The 23,579-nt window shown below is 50.2% G+C and overlaps 1 protein-coding gene and 1 long non-coding RNA gene across 7 annotated transcripts in view; both read right to left on the bottom strand.

Moving 5' to 3' along the window:
• Positions 1 to 12,377, bottom strand: part of ADA2 (adenosine deaminase 2) — a 70,218-nt gene extending 57,841 nt beyond the window's left edge. The window contains exons 1-3 of one of the 6 annotated variants that reach the window (XM_063623291.1): positions 12,192 to 12,212; positions 6,888 to 6,986; positions 963 to 1,345 (exon numbers count right to left, since the gene is read on the bottom strand). The gene's annotated coding sequence lies outside the window, so the exon portion shown is untranslated. Of the gene's footprint in view, positions 1 to 962; positions 1,346 to 6,887; positions 6,987 to 12,191 lie in introns of all 6 variants that reach the window. The other 5 variants (XM_055251907.2, XM_063623290.1, XM_063623292.1 and 2 more) reach the window with 5 other exon arrangements.
• Positions 12,378 to 12,696: 319 nt separating this feature from the next.
• LOC129467386 (uncharacterized) lies at positions 12,697 to 22,830 on the bottom strand. The gene is made up of 3 exons (XR_008652373.2): positions 22,620 to 22,830; positions 15,638 to 15,893; positions 12,697 to 12,835 (listed from the first exon to the last, which is right to left on the bottom strand). It is a non-coding gene; the product is annotated as an uncharacterized lncRNA (long non-coding RNA).
• Between the last annotated feature and the right edge of the window lie 749 nt (positions 22,831 to 23,579).

Here is a 23,579-nt window from a genome sequence, read left to right on the forward strand (position 1 = left end):
CTTTGGGAGGCCGAGGTGGGCGGATCACAAGGTCAGGAGATCGAGACCATCCTGGCCAACATGGTGAAACCCCGTCTCTATTAAAAATACAAAAGAATTAGCCGGGCGTGATGGTGGGCGCCTGTAGTCCCAGCTACTCGGGAGGCTGAGGCAGGAGAATGACATGAACCTGGGAGGCGGAGCTTGCAGTGAGCTGAGACTGCGCCACTGCACTCCAGCCTGGGCGACAGGGCAAGACTCCGTTTCAAAAAAAAAGAAGGAGTAAATCCAGGACACGGCTAGGCTGTGGCACCCCTTTAGGAGTGCCCGCACGTAGGGACACATGACCTTGGGAAATTCTGGACAGCTTAAGGGCTTACTCCGTGACAGAAGATACTTCCCTTCTGGAGACCTCAACTTCTCTCTGTGTTAGTTGGCTGAGGCTGCCATCACACAATATCACAATCTTGGTGACTCAAAAAACAGAAACGTACTTCCTCACAGTTCTGCAGGCTGGAAGTCCAAGATCAAAGTGTTGACAAGCTTGGTTTCTTCTGAGGCCTCTCTTCAGTGTGCCAACAAGCACCCTTGCGTTTCTTCCCACTCCGAATTTCCCGTTCCCATAAGGATGCCAGTCAGATTAGATTAGGCCCACCCTAAGGGCCTCCTTTTAATTTAATCACCTCTTTAAAGGCCCTATCTCCAAGTTCAGTCACCTTTTGAGATACTGAGCATTAAGGCTTCAACACACGAGTTTTGGGCCAGGCGTGGTGGCTCACACCTATAACCCCAACACATTGGGAGGCTGAGATGGGAGGATCCCTTGAGCCCAGCAGGTCGAGGCTCAGTGAGCTATGATTGTGCCACTGCACTCCAGCCTGGGCAACAGAGCAAGACCCTGTCTCAAACAAAACAAAACCATGAATTTTGGGGGAGACACCATTCAGCCAGCAACACTGTAAGTAAGGAATACTTATACCAACCTACTTCACTAGTTGAAGGAAGTGATTTCAGAAGAGAGGGCGGAGATTTGTCATAATCAGCAGACCAAGTTTAGATGTAAGTACCTCCTGCAAAATTTCAGAAAGGTCTGTCTCGTCCTTTGTTAACAGAAAAAAATCACTCCTTCATGCAAGCATTTATTGAGTGCCTCTCTGTGCCAAGTTGGCTCACCGCAATGCAGATATTGTCTGATCTAATCAAGAGGTATTTATTGAGTGGTGTTGGAGGTTACAGGAGTATCAGACAAACTTGATCTCAGTCCCGAAGGAGCTTCTAATTCTTGCTGGAAAGGCAAGACCAACTCGTAGGAAACAACAGGAACAGCAGCAGGTTCTAAATTGTGTGGCGCAGACTTCAATTGCTGCTGGAATTGGGAATGAGGAAGATCAATGAGGGAGCGGGTCCGCACCAGCTAAATCACTTAGACTGAAGCGTTCATTAACCTGAGCCATTGTTCACGCTGCAGACTTTCTGTTCAAAATGGTAAAAGCCAGTCCGAGGCCAGGCGCAGTGGCTCACGCCTGTAATCCCAACACTTTGGGAGGCCGAGGCGGGCGGATCACATGAGGTCGGGAGTTTGAGACCAGCCTGACCAACATGGAGAAACCCGGTCTCTACTAAAAATACAAAATTAGCCGGGCGTGGTGGCGCGTGCCTGTAATCCCAGCTACTCAGGAAGGCTGAGGAAGGAGAATCGTTTGAACCCAGGAGGCGGTGGTTGCAATGAGCTGAGATCATGCCATTGCACTCCAGCCTGGGCAACAAGAGCTAAACTCCGTCTCGGAAAAAAAAAAAAAAAAAGCCAGTCCAAAAGCCTCAATCACAGGGATGACTCAAGACCTCGAGTTTCATTTCATGTTTCTAATGTCATGAGACAACCGTGGGCCTCGCCCTGCTCAGCAGAGTCCTACCCCCTACTTTCTCCACTCAGCTTCCCCTACTCAGGGTACATGAAAAAGGGGTTCCCCACCACAACTCTATGGCCACACCCCAGGGGGCAAGTTCAACCAACAGGCCAGGCGAATGAGCCCCACCTGTGCCCCATTCCCACGTGACTGGACCCCACAGCCCTTTGGGAGCACTCATACTGGTGAGAATGCCCCTGTTTGCTTGGGGGGCCTGTGGCTATTTGTTGACTGCACAGGGCATCTGTTGAGAAGATGCAGGCAGGGAGGGAAGGAGAGAAAGACAAGAGGAGCCTATGCAATTGGTGAGAGACACAGAGGACAGAGGACATGGGGAACTGAGGACTAGAACGGATTTCTGGCCTGACCCATTCTAGGGGACTCCTTTTAGACCAGGGGTCTGCATTGGCCCGGGAGTGCAGCTGGGCTGTCTCCACCTCTCTTCAGCCTCCTCTGCCACTCTGAAAGGCCCCAGGTTTTATTCCCGGTTCACACTGCTGCACCCATAAGCCAGGGAATGTGGCAGCCCTTGCTGGGGTTTCACAGGGGTGCAGACGGTGCTTCTGGGTGGGGCTTCATTCCTCTATGGGCAGGAGTCCCTGGGCAGTGACCACGCCCTAGTGACAGCCAGAGTGCCTTCATTCCAAAGGCTATATTAGCAGTATCTTAAAAACCTGTCTGAGCTGGGCGCAGTGGCTCACGCCTGTAATCCCAGCACTTTGGGAGGCTGAGGCGGGCAGATCACGAGGTCAGGAGATCGAGACCATCCCAGCTAACACGGTGAAACCCCATCTCTACTACAAATGCAAAAAATTAGCTGGGCATGGTGGCGGGCACCTATAGTCCCAGCTACTTTGGAGGCTAAGGCAGGAGAATGGCGTGAACCCGGGAGGCAGAGCTTGCAGTGAGCTGAGATGGCGCCACTGCACTCCAGCCTGGGCAACAGAGCAAGACTCCGTCTCAACAACAAAAAAAACCTGTCTGAAACAAGTATGTGAGAATTCACGTCTTTTTTTTTTTTGAGACGGAGTTTCGCTCTTGTTGCCCAGGCTGGAGTGCAATGGCACGATCTAGGCTCACCACAACCTCTGACACCCAGGTTCAAGTGATTCTCCTGCCTCAGCCTCCTGACTAGCTGGGACTATAGGTATGCGCCACCATGCTGGGCTAATTTTGTACTTTTAGTAGAGACGGGGTTTCTCCATGTTAGTCAGGCTGTTCTTGAACTCCCGACCTCAGATGATCCACCCCCCTTGGCCTCCCAAAGTGCTGGGATTACAGGCATGAGCCACCAAGCCCAGCCGAGAATTCACTTTTGCTGAGAAAGTAATGAAGGTCCCACGGCCATTTTAGGAGCAACATTTGTTGGAGTGGAGTGGAGATCGGTAGTGCAAAATCGACCCTCCTAGATTACCCAAGAAAAATAAGCCCAAATCTGAACTTCTGAAGACACAACTTGAATTCATCACCTTTTTAAAATCTTTTTTTTTTTTTTTTTTTTTTCTGAGACAGAGTCTCGCTCTGTCGGCCCAGGCTGGAGTGCAGCGGTGCGACCTCGGCTCACTGCAAGCTCCACTTCATTTGGTTCAGGTACTAAATGGGTCACTGGGCTTAGTGGCAAGAGTTCCTAATGAGAAATATTACTTGAGGACTTACATTGTGCCAGATGCTTTACATGTGTGGCATCATTTAATCTTCCAGATATAACCATTGTCATTGTAGAGATGAGAAAACTGAGTCCTGAAAAGCTGACTAGTCTGGGGACATCACTTGTTCAAGGTCACATGGCTAGTCATTGGGGAAGGCAGAATTGAACTCAGGTGACTCCATGGCCCATATATTAACCACTGGGCCACACTCCCTCACTTAGAAGCTGATGTTGTCAATTCTCACTACCAGCAGTGTTGGTGCCTCTACAAAACCACAATCAGGAAGGGAGAAGGGCCTTAGGAATAATATTCTAAGCCTTCGACCACGAACTACAGCCTGCAGGACAATTTTTTTTCAACTTTATTGAGGCATATATGTATATTTTTGAGATGGAGTCTCGCTCTGTCGCCCAGGCTGGAGTGCAGTGGCACTATCGCGGCTCACTGCAACCTCCGCCTCCCGGAGAATGTTCACGCCATTCTCCTGCCTCAGCCTCCGAGTAGCTGGGACTACAGGCACCCGCCACCACACCCAGCTAATTTTTTTTGTATTTTTAGTAGAGACGGGGTTTCACCATGTTAGCCAGGATGGTCTCGATCTCCTGACCTCGTGATCCACCCGCCTCAGCCTCCCAAAGTGCTGGGATTACAGGCGTGAGCCACCGCGCCCGGCCCAGAATGAGACTCTTTCTCAAATAAAATAAAATAAAGCTGAAAAACTGCAGAGCTTAGTCTGCATCCAAAGCCTGCTCTTTCCTTATGTGATGCCACATCACCACCACTCAGTTCTAGGACAAGGAGACCAGAGCTGTTGTCAAGCTCCTGGTAGGTCCTTCAGCTGCAGCCCATGCTCTCTGGGTGACTGAATTCTGGCTGTGGGTTCTTGCCCCAGAATCTGAGCCTGAACTGGCCTCCTGAGCATGGTGGGGAAGTGGGACTCCCTGCTTTGGTGCACATCCAGAGATTAGTTACAGGAGCTTGCCGAGGGAAGTCTCCAGGCTCCACCTACCCCCACTTCTGTTTCTCTCTTGCCTGTTCTCTACCTGGGAGTGGAAGCCTGACCCAAGCCTCCACCCTGGAAACGGCCTGGCCGGGACAGCCTCCAGTGGTACGGCAGAACCACAGGCAACATCCAGGATGTGTTCTTGCCAAAAATGTTTTATCAGCATCAAATCAAGCATCTTAGATCTAAATTTCAGTTTGCAGGAAATATGCAGATAAAGAAACAAGTTAAATAACATGACAGGGAAATAATTACACAAATTCACAATACGGATCATTAAAACATCTCTTTCTTCAAAAGTCTATAGGTAAAGGGATTGTTCTAGATTAAAACAGATTTAAGAAAAATAACTATAAAATGCAACATGTGATCCTTGATTAGGTCCTGGCTTAAGTAAACCAGCTACAAGAGATATTTGTGGGTAAACGGGGAAACTTGAATATGGCCTTGTTATTCGATTTAATTAAATAATTATTTTGGGCCTGGCCACGCCTGTAATCCCAACACTTTGGGAGGCTGAGGCAGGTGGATCACTTGAGCCCAAGAGTTTGAGAAGAGCCTGGGCAACATGGCAAAGCCCCATGTCTACAAAAAAAAAACAAAAAAAAAAAAACATAAATTAGTGGGCTGTGGTGGTGCATGCACCGGCCTGAGCAACACAGCAAGACCCCGTCTCTAAAAATATAAAAATTAAAATATAGGCCAGGCACAGTGGCTCACACCTGTAATCCCAGCACTTTGGGAGGCCAAGGCAGGTGGATCAAGAGGTCAGGAGTTTGAAACCAGCCTGACCAACATGGTGAAATGCTATCTCTGCTAAAAATACAAAAATTAGCCAGGCATGGTGGCATGCACCTGTAATCCCAGCTACTCAGGAGCCTGAGGTAGAAGAATCACTTGAACCCAAGAGGCGAAGGTTGCAGTGAGCCGAGACTGGGCCACTGCACTCCAGCCTGGGTGACAGAGCAAGATTCTGTCTCAAAAAAAAAAAAAGAAAAAGAAAGAAAAAGAAAAAAAGAAAAAATTAAAACATAAAAATAAAAAAATTAGCCAGGTGTGGTGGCACACACCCATAGTCCTAGGTATTTGGGAGGCTGAGGAGGAAGAATCTCTTTAACTTAGGAGTTCAAAGCTGCAGTGAGCTATGATCACACCACTGCACTCCGTCCTGGGCAACAGAGCAAGACTCTATCTCTAAAAAAAATTTAAAAATAGGCCAGGCACGGTGGCTCACACCTGTAATCCCAGCACTTTGGGAGGCTGAGGTAGGTGGATCACCTGAGGCCAGGAGTTTGAGACCAGCCTGACCAACATGGAGAAACTCCGTCTCTACTAAAAATACAAAATTAGCCAGGCATGGTGGTGTGCGCCTGTAATCCCAGCTACTCGGGAGGCCGAGGCAGGAGAATTGCTTGAACCTGGGAGGCAGAGGCAAAGGTTGTGGTGAGCCTGGGCAACAAGAGTGAAACTCCGTCTCAAAAAGAAAAAAGAAAAAGGAAATAAAATAAAATAAAATGGCTAATACGGTCAATTTAAAAAATATATATATTTTGGCCAGGCGCGGTGGCTAACACCTGTAATCCCATCACTTTGGGAAGCCGAGGCAGGCAGATCACTATAAGGTCAGGAGTTCAAGACCACCCTGGCCAACATGGTGAAACCCAGTCTCTACTAACAATACAAAAATTAGCCGGACATGGTAGCACACCTCCACAGTCCCAACTACTCAGGAGGCTGAGACAGGAGAATTGCTTGAACCCAGGAGATGGAGGTTGCAGTGAGCCAAGATCCCATCACTGCACTCCAGCCTGGGTGCCAGAGCGAGACTCTGTTTCAAAAAATAAAATAAAATAACAGCGAGAAAGAGAGAGACCAAATAGACAAATATGGTAAAAAGTTTATCTTTGTTGAATCTAGGTGGTCAATTATGTACATATTCTTTCTAACTTTCTCTATGTTTGAAATTTGTCATAATAGGCCGGGCGCAGTGGCTCACGCTTGTAATCCCAGCACTTTGGGAGGCCGAGGCGGGCGGATCACGAGGTCAGGAGATCGAGACCACAGTGAAACCCCGTCTCTACTAAAAAAATACAAAAAAATTAGCCGGGCGTGGTGGCGGGCGCCTGTAGTCCCAGCTACTCCGAGAGGCTGAGGCAGGAGAATGGCCTGAACCCAGGAGGCGGAGCTTGCAGTGAGCCGAGACTGCGCCACTGCACTCCAGCCTGGGCGACAGAGCGAGACTCCGTCTCAAAAAAAAAAAAAAAAAGAAAGAAATTTGTCATAATAATAAGTTTGAAAACTAGATGGAGATGTAAAGACAGGGCCTCTCAGCTGATGGTGTTTGCCTACCTGGTTCCGTCTCTTGGTCTTCTGCCCAGATATTGGCCCCACTGCTATTCCAGCCTGGATCCCCTGAGGCTTGAATGAGCTTAGGGACTGGCTGGGCCCCTAGAATCAGACAAGGAAACACTGGATCTTGGGCTGGACAACTAAGGCAGGATTCTTAATTGGTATATTAGAGATGAAGACAAACATCTCTCCCATAAGGGCAGCCTTTGGGAGACACAGCTCCTATGCAGAAAAGCAAGAGTCCCTCCTGGGCATTTCTCCCAGTGTGAAGAGGAACATAGTAAAAGGATTAGCAGCAAGGATGGACCCAGAATTTAGAGCCATTTACAAGGGTACAAAATAATTCCTGGCTACAAAGGGTAAAAATGAGAAAAGAGAGTAAAATGAGAAATGAATGCAGTGGCTCATGCCTATAATCCCAGCACTTTGGAAGACCAAGGCGGGCGGATCACTTGAGGCCAAAAGTTCAAGACCAGCCTGGCCAACATGGTGAAACCCTCATCTCAACTAAAAATACAAAAATCAGCTGGGAATGGTGGCGCACGCCTATAATCCCAGCTACTAGGGAGGCTGAAGCAGGAGAATCGCTTGAACAAAGGAGGCAGAGGTTGCAATGAGCCGAGATTGCACCACTGCACTCCAGCCTGGGTGACAGAGTGAGACTGTCTCAAAAAAAAAAAAAAGAGAAAGAGAGATAAAAGAATAAAAGGTTAGGCCAGGCGCATAAGCACTTTAGGAGGCCGAGGCAGGCGGATCACGAGGTCAGATCGAGACCATCCTGGCTAACACAGTGAAACCCCGTCTCTACTAAAAATACAAAAAAAAAGAAAAAATTAGCTGGGCGTGGTAGCAGGCGCCTATAGTCCCAGCTACTCAGGAGGCTGAGGCAGGAGAATGGCGTGAACCTGGGAGGCTGAGCTTGCAGTGAGCCGAGATCGCATCACTGCACTCCAGCCTGGGGGACAAAGTGAGACTCCGTCTCAAAAAAAAAAAAAAGAATAAAAGGTTAGCCGGGTGTGGTGGCTCACGTCTGTAATCCCAGCACTTTGGGAGGCTGACACAGGCTGATCACCTGAGGTCCGGAGTTCCACACCAGCCTGACCAACATGGCAAAACACCATCTCTACTAAAAATACAAAAATTAGCCAGGCATGGTGGTGGGCGCCTGTAATCCTAATTACTCAGGAGGCTGAGGCAGAAGAATCACTTGAACCTGGGAGTCAGAGGTTGCAGTGAGCTAAGATAGTGACATTGCACTCCAGTCTGGGTGACAAGAGCAAAACTCTATCTCAAGAAAAAAAATCAAGAAAGAAAAAAAGGTTAAAAATGAGGTCAGTGTTCCCCAAGTCAATTAATAGACTTAGCACAATTTCCATAAAACATCAATGAACAGTTTTATGGAACTTGACAATATTATTGCATAACTCATATGGAAAAGGAAGTAGAGGCTGGGCAACATAGTGAGACCCCATCTCTACAAAAAATAAAAAATTGGCCCGGCTTGGTGACACACACCTGTTGTCCTAGTTACTTGGGAGGCTGAAGTCAGGGGGAATCCCTTGAGCCCAGGATGTCAAGCCTGCTGTGACCTATGATCATGCCATTGTACTCCAGCATGGGTAACAGAGTGAGACCCTGTCCCAAAAAAAAGAAAAAAAGTGGCAAAAATAGACTTAATTTTTTTTTCTTGAGATGGAGTCTCTCTGTCGCCCAGGCTGGAGTGCAGTGGCACGATCTCGGCTCACTGAAACCTCTGCCTCCCGGGTTCACACCATTCTCCTGCCTCAGCCTCCCAAGTAGCTGGGATTACAGGTGCACGCCACCACGCCTGGCTAATTTTTGTTTTTGTTTTTTGTTTTTTTGAGACAAAGTCTCGCTCTGTCACCCAGGCTGGTGTGCAGTGGCGCGATCTCGGCTCACTGCAAGCTCTGCCTCCCGGGTTCACGCCATTCTCCTGCCTCAGCCTCTCCTAGTAGCTGGGACTACAGGCGCCCGCCACCACGCCTGGCTAATTTTTTGTATTTTTAGTAGAGACAGGGTTTCACCGTGGTCTCGATCTCCTGACCTCGTGATCCGCCCGCCTTGGCCTCCCAAAGTGCTGGGATTACAAGCGTGAGCCATCGCGCCCAGCAATTTTTGTATTTTTTAGTAAAGACAGGGTTTCACCATATTGGCCAGTCTGGTCTCAAACTCCCGACCTTGTGATCCACCCACCTCAGCCTCCCAAAGTGCTGGAATTACAGACGTGAGCCACTGTGCCTGGCCAAGAATATTTTTTGAGGATTGTAAGCTCCTTTATGAGGAAAACCACACCTGGCTTGCTATCTCCCCACCAGAACCCCCATCTCTATCACAGGGTCTTACACAAAACAGGTACTCAAAAAAAAAAAACTTTGAAAATTCATCAGTTCTTGATTCCCTCATCTAACCTGGTGCAAATGGCTGAAGTAGAGATGGGTGGGATCTAGGCCTTTGGACATTTGACTGCCTCACAGATGCTGAGGCAAAACCCACCCACCAAGAGACTGCTTGAATTTTCACTAGAATGCCAGCCCTAGCCTTGGAGTTATGGCTTGAGGCTAGGAGTTCAAGCCTAGCCTGGGCAACAAAGGGAGACCCCTTCTCTAGAAAAAATAAAAATAAAAAATCAGTTGGGTGTGGTGGTGCACATCTGTAGTCCCAGGTAGTCAGGAGGCTTGCCTAAGCCCAGGGGTTTAAGACTGCAATGAGCTATGATTGTGCTATTGCACTCCAGCCTGGGAAAAAGAGCCAGATCCTGTCTTAAAAAAAAATAGTTAAGGCCAAGTGGGGTGGCTCACACCTGTAATCCCAGCACTTTGGGAGGCTGAGGCAGGTGGATCACCTGAGGTCAGGAGTTCAAGACCAGCCCGGCCAACATGGTGAAACCCCGTCTCTACCAAAAATACAAAAATTAGCCGGGCATGGTGGCACTTGCCTGTAGTCCCAGCTACTCAGGAGGCTGAGGCAGAAGAATCGCTTGAACTCAGGAGGTGGAGGTTGCAGTGAGCTGAGATCACGCCACTGCACTCCAGCCTGGGCAACAGAGTAAGACTCTGTCTCCAAAAAAAAAAAAAAAAAAAGGTTAAAACAATAATAAAAATGGAGATTTTAATAGCGCCTCCTTCACTAAATAATCCCATAGGATAAAGCATGTAAAACTTCTGCCAAAATGCATGATACATATATAGCAGGCACTCAGGAAAAAATAGCTGGTATTGTTCTTGTTATTATTGCAACTATAGTCGACAAACCTTTGTAAGTACAGTCTACCAGAATAAATTTTTTAAGGCTAAGTTTCTCAAATATAACAAATTCTACCATCATCTTTGAAATCCATTTATCAGTCCACTTGATTTATTTTCCCATGTTCTTTAGGTTGAAGGGAGAAATGGGAGATGTTTGACAGAATTTTTTTTTTTTTTTTTGATGGAGTCTCGCACTATAGCCAGGATGGAGTGCAGTGGCGCGATCTCAGCTCACTGCAACCTCCGCCTCCTGGGTTCAAGCAATTCTCCTGCCTCAGCCTCTCAAGTATCTGGGACTACAGGCAAGCACCACCACGCCCAGCTAATTTTTGTATTTTTAGTAGAGACGGGGTTTCACCATGTTGGCCAGGATGGTTTCGATATCTTGACCTCATGATCCACCCGCCTCAGCCTCCCAAAGTGCTGGGATTATAGGCGTGAGCCGCCGTGCCCGACCTTGACAGAATTGCTTTCGGAAATTTCCATTAAATTTGGCCTCACCAATAGGTGAGTCCACTCTATTCGGATAAGGACTAAGTCAACCATTATCTCTGTATTCGTTTGGGTCCGGCAATGTCAGTCACAGAGTAAGTGCTCAAAGAAACGTTTGATAAATGAAATGGAATCCATCTGAAGCCCAAGAGCACTTATCTTATATAAAGCAGAGCTCAGGGAGCCTTGCTGGGAGGTAGAAGGTGGAGGAGCCATTAATCCCATAGAAATCTGAATAGGAAATTCTCAAGAAGATGGTATGCTGGAGCTTCTGCCCTTTGGAACCCCTGACCTGCAAGAGGCAACTGCCAGAGCTTCCCTAAGATAAAAGTTTTAACTGGTGCCTCAGCCAGGGCATCTGGGTTTGGGAAAAAGATAGCAATTCAAGCTGGCTGTCTGACCAACCACCATTAAGGGGTAATTTTTTTTTTTTTTTTCATACAGAGTCTCACTCTGTCGTCCAGGCTGGAGTGCAGTGGCACGATCTCAGCTCATTGCAACCTCTGCCTCCCAGGTTCAAGTAATTCTCCTGTCTCAGCCTCCCAAGCAGCTGGGACTACAGGCGCCTGCCACCACGCCCGCCTAATTTTTCTATTTTTAGTAGACACAGGGCTTCACCTTGTTGGTCAGGCTGGTCTCAAACTGCTGACCTCAGGTGATCCACCTGCCTCAGCCTCCCAAAGTGCTGGGATTACAGGTTACAGGCAAGAGCCAACACGCCCCACCTAAGTGGCGATTTTATTAGGTTATCCTGTCTCTGGAGAAGGAAACGGGCTACAGTCAATGAAATTAGCATTCTAAAAGCAAGAGAATCTGTAAAGTAGAAAAGGACCTTGAGATGGGAGCATGCATTTCACACAGGAAGGCCCAGACTTGGCCCAGTTTGGCCCAAGATCACCTAACTTGTCAGCAGCAAAGCTGAGATGAATAAAAGCTCAGCTTCCTGACTCCCTGTTCCCAGTTCTTTCCACCACTCCAGCCAGCCACTCCCAATCCCTCTGCTAAACCAACCCATCTACAGACAGTGTCACTGTCCCTCATTCCCCGAATCCCTTACTCAATCCCCCACAGCCTTTTCCATCTTTCCTGCCTTCCTAGCGCTATAGGGTTGGCGGGGCAGAGTGCTCAGAGACCAGCAAGCTGGGATGTGGGGTCTTCCCGAGGTGGTGCGGGATGTTTTGGCTGCTTAGAGGAGGAGCAGGGCAGGCATTTGCAAAAGGCATCTGCATTTCTTACACAGTCCCTAACTGCCAGGCCCAGTGCCAGATCGCAGACCCTTTGTCAACAGAGATGCCCTGGCTTTGTAAACCAAGAGGGAGGCAGAAAAAGTCCTCTAGCAACACAGACTGGCCTCTGGGGGAGGCGGGAGAGGGAATTGTCTACGAAAGTTCTCATTTAAACAAACAAACAACAAGATGAAAATAATAAGCTAGACAAAGAGCCAAGGGGGAACAGCAGGCAAACTCCCGAAATTGCACTGTAATTAAAGCATAGCTGCCTTCCAGATTCTCAAGTGCTGGGATGGGCTGGAGGGATGTTTACTAACCTGGTCAAAAGACATCAGGGCGAATCAAGCTGCATCCCAGCCTTGCCTCCAAACAATTTAGCATGCAAATGAGACAGGCTAAATTTGCATCTGGGGCATGAAGGGGACCAATAAGTAACCTGCACAGGTCTTGGGCATTTGGAGAGAAGAATCCAAACTGGCCACTGTGAAGGGAGGCACTGGGGAATGCTGAGCAGGGGGTGGGGTGGCTATCCTGTTTCACCAGGGATGATTTTTTTTTGGTTTGGTCCAGGCCAATCTCGAGGCTAGGAGCTAGCTGACTGGCCCTCCAGGACCATGCCAATTCGCATATGAGAGTACACCAGACTTAGGCCCAGGAAGATTTACATGAGTTTGTGCCAGTATTAAGCCCCGGAGATGGCTACCCAATCAGAGCCATTGCACCAAGGCAAGGAAGGCATTGCCAGGGCGTTTGCGTGACAGAAACTAGCATATGGGCTCAAGAGAAACCTTTCTGGGCAGGGGGAGGGAGGGCCATACCCACATGAATCACTCTCTGGTGGTTTTGCTTTGGTTTCAGAACCTGTGGCTAAGGCAGAAGGACCAGTAGGGCCCCTGGCCGCGTTGCTTTTTCTCCTCCCAGCTGCTTCTGTCTCTCTCTCAGGCTCCTGGAAACAAAACAGCTGAGCAGATAAACAAGTCACCACCTGCTCCCTCCTCCCCCGTGACACCGCCCCTGTCCCCAAGTCCCACCCCTTCTTCTTGCACTCTCTCTCCATTCCTCCCTGAAGCCAAACTTCCGGCAGCAGCTGCAGCTGCTCTCTCCCCTCCCGTGCCTGCCTCCCCAGCACAGTCCCCTGCAGCAGCCCCTGCCCCACCAATGGCAAATGAGGAACACGTGTACAGGGCCCCGGGCTCTCCCTCCTCCTGAGGCCATTTCCAACAAAACACTTGTGCTTTCTGAAAGTAAGATGTGGAGCTCTGGAGTCCCCAGGGAAAAGGGGTTTATGGCATCCGCCAGCCCTGGAGCCAGTGAGTGTCTGGCCCCTTGGCCCAGAGCCCCACTGCCAGGCACAGGCAAACTGGGAGGAAGGGGTTAATCTGAGCAGAGGAGGCCAGGAGGGGCCCAGCTCCATTCCCGACTGCAGGGGATGACTGCAGGGGACGCTCATCCCCCGGATGGAGGTCAGCAGGAAGCAGCTCAAAGAGGCCAGGAGGCCAAGGCCCAGTTTAAACCCTGAATGAAGGCCACCTTTTCAGTAGCATGCACATGTGTGCGTGCACACACACGTACACACTCATAAACACACGTTACCATGCACATGGTATCCTCTTATTAACAACGTTAAGGTTGTCACGACAGACTCTGGGTTTGGTGTCAGAAGCCCTGCATCAGCGCTGTTTAATAAGTCCCCAGCACCAATGGTAGGCACTGCGGAGGCCCAAACTGTTGGGGAGGGAAACTTCAGAGTGCCTTCTCCCAGGGAGGGGTGTGTGTGCCAGCAGCTGGGTGATGGAGCTCCCCCAGAGGTTTTCTTGGGGAGAGTTTAGAGTTTAACTCTGGGTTAGTAGGGCTCACCTTAGTTCTGAGGCATGTAGGTGAAAACACTGCAATTAGGAAGGTGATGGGGTAGGGGACCAGCCTGTCTTCACCCCCAAGCTTATGTCTGTCTTTCTCCCTCCCTCCCTCCCTCCCTCCCTCCCTTCCTTCCTTCCTTTCCTTCTTTCCTTCTTTCCTTCTTCTTTCTTTTTTTTTTTTTTGAGATGGAGTCTAGCTCTGTCACCCAGGCTGGAGTGCAATGGTGCGATCTTAGCTCACTGCAACCTCCGCCTCCCAGGTTCAAGTGATTCCCCTGCCTCAGCCTCCCAAGTAGCTGGGATTACAGGCACCCACCACCACGCCCAGCTAATTTTTGTATTTTTAATACAGACATGGTATCACCATGTTGGCCAGGCTGGTCTTGAACTCCTGACCTCAAGTGATCCGCCTGCCTCGGCCTCCCAAAGTGTTGGGATTACAGGCGTGAGCCACCGTACCTGGCCCTTTTCTTTTTTCTTTCTTTTTTTTTTAAGACACAGAGTTGGCCTGGTGCAGTGGCTCACGCCTATAATCCCAGCACTCTGGGAGGCCAAGGTGACTGGGTCACGAGGTCAGGAGTTCAAGACCAGCCTGGCCAACATAGTGAAACCCTGTCTCTACTAAAATACAAAAAATTAGCCAGGCATGCTGGTGTGCACCTGTAGTCCCAGCTACTCGGGAGGCTGAGGCAGGGGAATCACTTGAACCTAGGAGGCGGAGGTTACAGTGAGCCAAGATCGTGCCACTGCACTCCAGCCTGGTGACAGAATTAGACTCCATCTCAAAAACAAAAACAAAAACAAAACAGAGTCTTGGCCGAGCATGGTAACTCACGCACTTTGGGAGGCTGAGGGAGGATCACTTGAGGTCAGGAGTTTGAGACCAGCCTGGCCAATATAGTGAAACCCCGTCTCTACTAAAAAAAAAAAAAAAAAAATTAGCCAGGCATGGTGTTGTGTGCCTGTAGTCCCAGCTACTTAGGAGGCTGAGGCAGGAGAATCGCTTGAACCCAGGAGGCAGAGGCTGCAGTGAGCCAAGATCGCGCTACTGCACTCCAGCCTGAGCGACAGAGTGAGACTCCATTTCAAACAAACAAACAAAAAAAAAAAAAAAGAAAGAAAGAAAAAGTAACAGAGTCTCGCTCTGTCTCCCAGGCTGGAGTGCAGTGGTGTGACCTTGCCTCACTGCAGCCTTGAACTCCTGGACTCAAGGAATCCTCCCGCTTCAGCCTCCTGAGTCTATAGGTGCACACCACCACACCCAGCTAATTTTTAAGTGTTTTGTAGAGACAGGGTCTTCCCATGTTGCCCAAGCTGGTCTCAAACTCCTGGCCTGAAGCGATCCTCCTGCCTTGGCCTCCCAAAGTGCTGAGATTACAGCTGTAAGCCACCATGCCCAGACCACATTTCCCTAGAACTCTATCTTTCCTGCTTGTGGACAAGGCAGGGGATGGATTTGGTGTCTGAGAAAGACAAACACACCTTTAATTTGCTGACTGTCTCATACCTGTCTGCACAGCCTGCCGCTGTTTCGTGTGGGAAGTAGCAGTAGCCTGGATAGCTCACAGCTGGGTTTGAAACAGTTAATGGCTGAGTGACCTTGAACAAGTTACTTGACCTCCCAGAGTCTGTCTTCTTATTGGTAAAATGTTAACAATATCTGGCTCTGACTCAGAGTTAAATTACTCTTTTGTTTTTCAGGTGGAATTAAGTGACAAGGCAAAGCTAACGTAAGATACATAAAACACCAAAAACACCGAGCATTCTGCCGGGAACCTATTTGGTGCTCAATAAAATCATTGCCCTTTTTTTTGGTGTTTTGTTGGAGACAAAACGGAAACACCAAATGGCTGGTGGAAGTGGCAGGAAAAAACGAGACCAAAAACCCAGTGGCTCTGAAGAGGTACCTGCAGACCCACTGGGCAGGGTAGAGAGGAGCCCAGTGGGAACTTTTCTGCCAGGAGGAATCAGTGGGCAGAGCTCTTCTTCCCACTTGCCCGGCAGGGCTTCTCATCCTCGGCACCGCTGACATTTGCGCCAGATATTTCTTTGATTTGGAGGCTGTCCTGGGCACTGTGGGATGTTCAGCAGCATCCTCAGCCTCTACTCTCCAGGTGAAGTAGCAAGTTGGCTGCCTCCCGCAGTTATGACAATCAGAATGTCCTGCTGGTGGGCGGGGGGGCGGTGGGCAGAATCACCCTGTGAGCTCCGCTATAGAGCTCGGAGCCCCACCTCCTTCAGGAGTCTGAGCCAAGGCTGTGTCCACGGGAGGGAGTCGTTGAAGGTTGGAGGACTGATATTCACCAATACCTTTCTTATTTATTTATTTATTTTTATTGGTTTTCTTGGCTTTTTTTTTTTTTTTTTTTTTTTTTGAGACGGAGTCTCGCTCTGTCACCCAGGCTGGAGTGCAGTGGCGCGATCTCGGCTCACTGCAAGCTTCACCTCCCGGGTTCACGCCATTCTCCTGCCTCAGCCTCTCCGAGTAGCTGGGACTACAGGCGCCCGCCACCACGCCCGGCTAATTTTTTTGTATTTTTAGTAGAGACGGGGTTTCACCGTGGTCTCGATCTCCTGACCTCATGATCCGCCCGCCTCGGCCTCCCAAAGTGCTGGGATTACAAGCGTGAGCCACCGCGCCCGGCCGAATACCTTTCTTACAAACAAGAGATGCCTGAGAAAGACCTGGTCATGCAGGAGGTGGTGAGTGGCTGCTGGAAGAAATATGGTGGCTGGGGGAGGGGCAAGGGAGAAGCGGTGCCCGTGGTTGAGCAGGCGGGCTGGAGAGCCAAGGCCAGTGCCCGCTAGTGACTCCCCCGACGGGTGTTGCCTTGGTAGGCTTCCCTGCTCTGGCCTTTTGTCACCTTGTTTGCTGAATCCAGGTAAAATTTTTTTTTTTTTTTTGAGACGGAGTCTCGCTCTGTCGCCCAGGCTGGAGTGCAGTGGCGCGATCTCGGCTCACTGCAAGCTCCGCCTCCCGGGTTCACGCCATTCTCCTGCCTCAGCCTCTCCGAGTAGCTGGGACTACAGGCGCCCGCCACCACGCCCGGCTAATTTTTTTTATACTTTTAGTAGAGACGGGGTTTCACCGTGGTCTCGATCTCCTGACCTCGTGATCCGCCCGCCTCGGCCTCCCAAAGTGCTGGGATTACAAGCGTGAGCCACCGCGCCCGGCCAGGTAAAATTTTTAACCAAATTGGAAAGTAATTGCGGGTAGTGGGAGTCAGATCTGTCCCTGCCCTTGCTGTTGCTAATGAGCTGTATGACCTTAGTTGAGCCATTTGATCTCTCTGCAACTGTTTCTTGGGCTGTGAAATGTGGGGGTTGGAGTCTCTGATTTCTAAGGTCCTTTTCAACTGTAAGTTCTAAGGCCTGTGAATACCACAGTGTGATTAAGCCATCTGGGTGGTGGTGAGGGCCTTGTAAGTTTCGGTCTCACTGCAAGCCAGCGATAGAATTCTCCACATGTCTTTGTTAAGAACTCTTGGCCGGGCACAGTGGCTCACGCCTGTAATCCCAGCATTTTGGGAGGCCGAGGCAGGTGGATCACCTGAGGTCAGGAGTTTGAGACCAACCTAGCCAAGATGGTGAAACCTCGTCTCTACTAAAAATACAAAAATTAGCTGGGTGTGGTGGCTAGCGCCTGTAATCCCAGCTACTCAGGAGTCTGAGGCAGGAGAATCCTTTGAACCCAGGAGACGGAGGTTGCAGTGAGCCGAGATCGCGCCACTACACTCTAACCTGGGCGACAAGACCAAGTCTTCGTCTAAAAAAAAAAAAAAAAAAAGCCGGGCGCGGTGGCTCACGCTTGTAATCCCAGCACTTTGGGAGGCCGAGGCGGGCGGATCACGAGGTCAGGAGATCGAGACCACGGTGAAACCCCGTCTCTACTAAAAATACAAAAAATTAGCCGGGCGTGGTGGTGGGCGCCTGTAGTCCCAGCTACTCGGAGAGGCTGAGGCAGAAGAATGGCGTGAACCCGGGAGGCAGAGCTTGCAGTGAGCCGAGATTGCGCCACTGCACTCCAGCCTGGGCGAAAGAGCAAGACTCCGTCTCAAAAAAAAAAAAAAAAGAACTCTTGTTGCTGCAGGAGTTCCTACTGTGTGCGAAGCAATGTGCTCTCTGCTGTGCACGTGGGGAGGTCTTTCCCCCTTTCCTCTGAGGGCTCATAATCCAGTAACAGGTAAAAATAATTCCAATAAAAGGCCATAAATGCAAAATGTCTCATCCTTTCCAATGGCTTCAAAGTCAGGAAGATCTGAGTTTGAGGCTAGGTCCACCATTAGGAGTCCTTGTGTTACTCGGCTCATTTAATCTGAGTTTCTTTACTTGTAAAATGGGCATAATAACAACTGTGTCACAGGGTTATTTTAAGAGTTAAATGAGATAATATATGGGCTGGGTGCGGTGGCTCACGCCTGTAATCCCAGCACTTTGGGAGGCCAAGGCGGGCTGATCACGAGGTCGGGAGTTCGAGACCAGCCTGGCCAAAATTGTGAAACCCCATCTCCACTAAAAATACAAAAATTAGCCAGGTGTGGTGGTGCGCACGCTTGTAATCCCAGCTACTCAGAGAACTGCTTGAACCCAGGAGGCAGAGATTTCAGTGAGCCAAGATTGTGCCACTGCGCTCCAGTCTGGGCGACAGAGCAAGACTCCATCTCAGGGGAAAAAAAAAAGAGTCATGGGCCTGGTGCAATGGTTCACACCTGTAATCCCAGCACTTTGGGAGGCCAAGGCGGGCAGATCACTTGAGGTCAGGAGTTCGAGACCAGCCTGGCTGATGCAGCGAAACTCAGTCTCTACCACAAATACAAGAAGTAACCGGGCATGGTGGTGCACACCTGTAATCCCAGCTACTTGGGAGGCTGAGGCAGGAGAGTTGCTTGAACCCAGGAGGAAGAGGTTGCAGTGAGCTCCGGCCTGGGCAATAGAGTGAGACCCTGCCACAAGGAAAAAAGAAAAGATAATATTTGTAAGACAATTACCATGGTGCTTGGCACATCATTAAGTGCACAATAATTGTTAGTGGCGGGTATTTATTGGCTACAGTGCAGCAGACACTGTGCTGGGCCCTGGGATAGTGGAGATGAGGGACAGGACTCCTGGTCTGGAGCAACTCACCAGCAGGTAGGGAAAGAAGCAGGGAGCAATGACAGTACCCTGAGAGGGCCGTGACAGAGCCAGGTAGGAGAGGCATCGACACGGGGAGGGCAGCAGGCCCTGACTGCGGGCTCAGGCAGGCATGTGAAGTAGTGACCGCACTGCCTGTTGAAGCAGGGCCAGTGGTGTTCACCGGAGTTAAGCAGACAGAGCAGTGGGGAGGTGGGAGAAGCTCAGGTGCCAATGAGCCTGACCCTCAGTGCTTCTGCAGAACTGAATGCAGTCAAGCAAGGTGGAGTGTGCATGGGATGATGGTGAGAAATGAGCCAGAAGGTTGGCGTCAGAAAGAAGGGACGTACACAAGAAATGTTTCCTTTATATTAGACACACTATTTCCCTTTTTGACCTAACCACCAGGTAGCTCGGAACCGTTTTACGTTCAAATGTTGCAGCACTTCCTTGAATCCTGCTTTTCTGATGGAATTATTCCTTAGCCCCAGCTTTCTCTAGACCCTGGACCTCAACCTTTAATCTGGTTTTGGGGTTTCTGGCACTTGTGCCATTAATGATAAACTGCCTTGAATCTTTTTAGATACATTGAACACACATGGTGTGTAAATAAATAAATGAACTATAAAATACAAACATGCAGCCGGGCGCGGTGGCTCACGCTTGTAATCCCAGCACTTTGGGAGGCCGAGGCGGGCGGATCACGAGGTCAGGAGATCGAGACCACGGTGAAACCCCGTCTCTACTAAAAATACAAAAAATTAGCCGGGCGTGGTGGCGGGCGCCTGTAGTCCCAGCTACTCGGAGAGGCTGAGGCAGGAGAATGGCGTGAACCCGGGAGGCGGAGCTTGCAGTGAGCTGAGATTGCGCCACTGCACTCCAGCCTGGGCGACAGAGCGAGACTTCGTCTCAAAAAAATAAAATAAAATAAAATAAAATAAAATAAAATACAAACATGCTCAGATAAGAGTGAAGTCAGGGCCTTTAGAGTGCGCTACACCAGGGTGGTCGCATCCCTGGTGCCTGGTCAGCACCTGGCACATCATAGGAGTGCAATCAACAGCGGGCGACACAGAATGACGGCAGAGAACATTTCACCTAAAAGAAGGCTTCTCCACAGAGCACACCAGGATGGACCCCCGGAACCACTGGCTGGCTGTATCCCACCTTCGGGTTCTTGATTGGACTTCATGTATCGTTCACTGATCCTTGTGGCTGAAAGTCTTGTTTCTCCAGCCAGATGGCAAACTACACCTCAAGGACAGACACTTTGTCATACATGCCTGTGTCCTCCAGAGCTGCACCCAGCACAGAGCTGGTCACAAAGTGGCCTCCCCAAATTTCTGTGGCTTTAGCCTAACAAACACCTGCAATTCTTTACAGCTGAACAAAGATGAACGATCCTAACCCGTTCAAGTCAGGCTGGACTCCTTCCACTGTGATCATACATTTGGTTTTATAGAGCACTGAGCGAGAGGAAGAAAGAACGGCCTCTTACTGGCCCGAGTTGAAGGTCGTTGAGCACATTTTTCTCAACAGCATAATCTGGCTCCCTGACACAAAAGGCAGGGAAGGGAAGGGACAGCGGCTCCTAATGAACAGAGATGGATGGTGGCCGGGCCTCTGCCACCACTGCTGTGCCCACCGGGCAGACCAGCCATATCTCCTGGCTCAGGCCAAAGACTAGGGCAGATGACACATGGGGTACTCACAGGAGAGCTGTGCTCAGGGCTTCCTGCTGGCCCTGGAACCTTCCAGAATGGTCTCTCACACACTCCTCACCCTCCCTCCTTCTCTCTGTCTCTCCCGGAACCTTCCAGAGTGCCCTCTCACACACTCCCCTCCCTCCCTCCTTCTCTGACTCTTTCTCTCTCTCTCTCAGTGAAAGGACTCCCTTGGCAAGAGTATCAGGTTTCAGTTGTCTGTGTCCTGGGAAATTACAAGATCTTTCCCCTTTCTCTTCTTAGCTAGGATTACACATGCAGAGCCATTTGGCTCCCCTGGCCTGCCCAGCTGCTGCCGACCAGGCTGGGGGATCGTACCAGGCAGCCCAGCCAGAGGTGGGCTGGGTCACAGGGGTGAGCTGCCGGGCCCGCTCACCCCTCTTCTTGATGTGATCCCCTCAAGTCCAATCCCCAGGGATCTTCCCCAGGAATGCTGAGAGCACCAGCTGTCCCGGCCATGTCAAGCATCTGGCCACCAGGTCTCCTTCCACTCCAGGGGCAACCACACCGCCAGAGGGAAAAACGGAAACACCAGGTTATTTGTGATCTGCCTACACACTCCTCATTTAGAGATAGAAGCAGGAGGCCAGGGGAACAGATGGGACTGTGGGAACAGCAGAGGGCAGAGGGTGAAAGGTGGCGATCAGAAGGAAAGACGGAAAGCCCACACATTCCCTGCCACTCCGGGCTCCAGCCATGGAGGAAGCGGGGCTCAGAGGACATTGCACCAGACAGGTCTTGTTTAGAAAATTGGAAAAGAACAAATATTGATTACAAGGGTGCAGGAGAATGGGCCCTTCCATCATCAAAAATATGTATTCAGCCAGGCGAAGTGGCTCACGCTTGTAATCCCAGCACTTTGGGAGGCAAAGGCAGGAGGATCGCTTGGGCCCAAGAGTTTGAGACCAGCCTGGGAAGCATGGTGAAAATCAGTCTCTACAAAAAATTCCAAAACTTAGCTGGGTGTGGTGATGTGTCTGTGGTCCCAGCCATTCGGGAGGCTGAGGTGGGAGGATTGCCTGGGCGGGGGAGGTCGAACCATGTTCACACCATGGCATTCCAGCCTGGATGACAGAATGAGACCCTGTTTCTAATAATAAGAGTAATAATAATAATAAAATACACACTCACTAGCTATGACTCTGCTTTACAGGATAATTGGGGCAAAAATGCTCTTGGGTGAAACTGGGTAACCTAATTTGAAAGGTCTGGGAAACATGGCCCAATTTCAGCCTCGCTCGCCACTCACAGGCCAAGTGGAGGTTGCGGTTCATAACATACTGGACACTAGACATCACTAATGCCTTCATTCTACAAATGAAAACCATGGCTGAGAGGTCACCTGATCTCCCAAGTTCACTCAGAGACTTGGGGACGGGCCGAGCTCCAGAGCCCAGGCCTTGCCCTGCTCCACCCCATACAGCAGGAAGTTCCCTGGCCAACTAAGGAAGGAGTGCAAGGTGACTGAAGAAAACAAAAACAAACAGAACTGACGCAAAAAACAAACAAACAAAACTGAGTGCAAAAGAAGGAGAATTTGGGGGCCGGGGCTGTGGCTGCAGAGTGTGAGTGGGGATAATCAACGCTGGGCTCCTAGTGTCTCTGGAAGGGCGGGCCCTGGTGTCCAGAGCGCCTGGTGCCCACCTTCCCCTTTCCCCCAGGGCCCCTGTCTGAGAGCTCTTCTCCCCACTCCTGGCTGCTGGGGGGCCTGATATTTTCCAAAACACAATTTTCACACCCTTAATAGTGGGCTGGGGAGGAGTCAGGATCAGAGCCTCTAGCTCAGATTTCCTTCCCTGAGAGGATACAGTCTTAGAAACTGCATGCTGCGCAGAGTCCTATCATTCAGAAGAAACACAAAACCCAAGCCCTGGGGAGTCACGTGGCCACCACGGCTGCCCCGGCCTTGGACTAAGCTAAGGGCATTAGCCCGGGTGGCCTGTAGCTGCTCTGCAGCCTCTGATCAGTCCTACAGACACACGGCACCCCCCACCTGTCACATTTAGGACCCTCCAGTCAGGCCCCCTTAAGATGCAGTGTTCCCCATGCTCACCTTTGGGTCTTACTCTGCTGCTGAGGAAACAGCATGCAACTTCCCAGGGTTATGAGAAATAACTTTCCTAGGAATGTCACCAGCTGCAGACGCCCCTGTCATAAACTGTCCCAGCTTTAAGCCACCTAGGGCTTTTATCCCCTCCTCTTAGCTACTCATTACCCAGCTTAATTAGGCCAGGAAATGCTGGCGCTGAGGACACTCTCGGCAGGAGGCAGGGCTGGAGGAGAGATTCTCAGCAGCGCCACTTCCTGAGGCTTGATCTGGGGGCTGGGGAAGGCGGTGGAGGAGGTCGGCTGGGGATGGCAGGCTGAGTCCTCCAGTGAACAGCTGCTGGGAACGAAGCAGGGATGCACGCATTTGCTCCCCAGGCCCTCCAGGGAGCTGAGGGTTGCACTTGTTTACGGTAACAGCACCGGATCTGAAGGCCTTGGAAGGCTCTGCCTGCCCCCACCCCAGCCCTCCCATCTCAATTAACCAGCTTCACCACCCCGCCCCCACTCTTTCCTCGGGAAGAGGTTGCAACCTCAGTTACCACTCACAATATTTCAGCCCCAACCCTGACATAATCACAGTCAAAGACCCAGCCTGAGATGCCTTCCATTTTCAGCCAGCCCCTGACCTTCACCCTGAACCACCTTGGTCATGCACAACCTCCTGGTTCTTCACTAGGTGGAACACAGGCATGGGGTTGCCTGCTATAGAGCTGTATGTGCTTCACCCACTTTTGGAGCTTTCTGCTACAGTGGCGTTGAAGGGGGAGTAGCAATGTTGAGGGTTCACAGAATGGGGTTTATATCAGACAGATGGGAGTGTAGACTGTAGCTCTGCCCCAGGTCATTCTGCGACCTTGAATATTCTATTTCATTTTTCTGCACCTAAGTTTCGTTAGCTGCAAAAATGGGGGTGGTAATATCGGCTTCTTGGGAGGTTGAGATGATCTTATATCCTTATAGTAGA

This window comes from Symphalangus syndactylus, chromosome 18 (genome assembly GCF_028878055.3).
Source record: "Symphalangus syndactylus isolate Jambi chromosome 18, NHGRI_mSymSyn1-v2.1_pri, whole genome shotgun sequence".
Taxonomy (NCBI): domain Eukaryota; kingdom Metazoa; phylum Chordata; class Mammalia; order Primates; family Hylobatidae; genus Symphalangus; species Symphalangus syndactylus.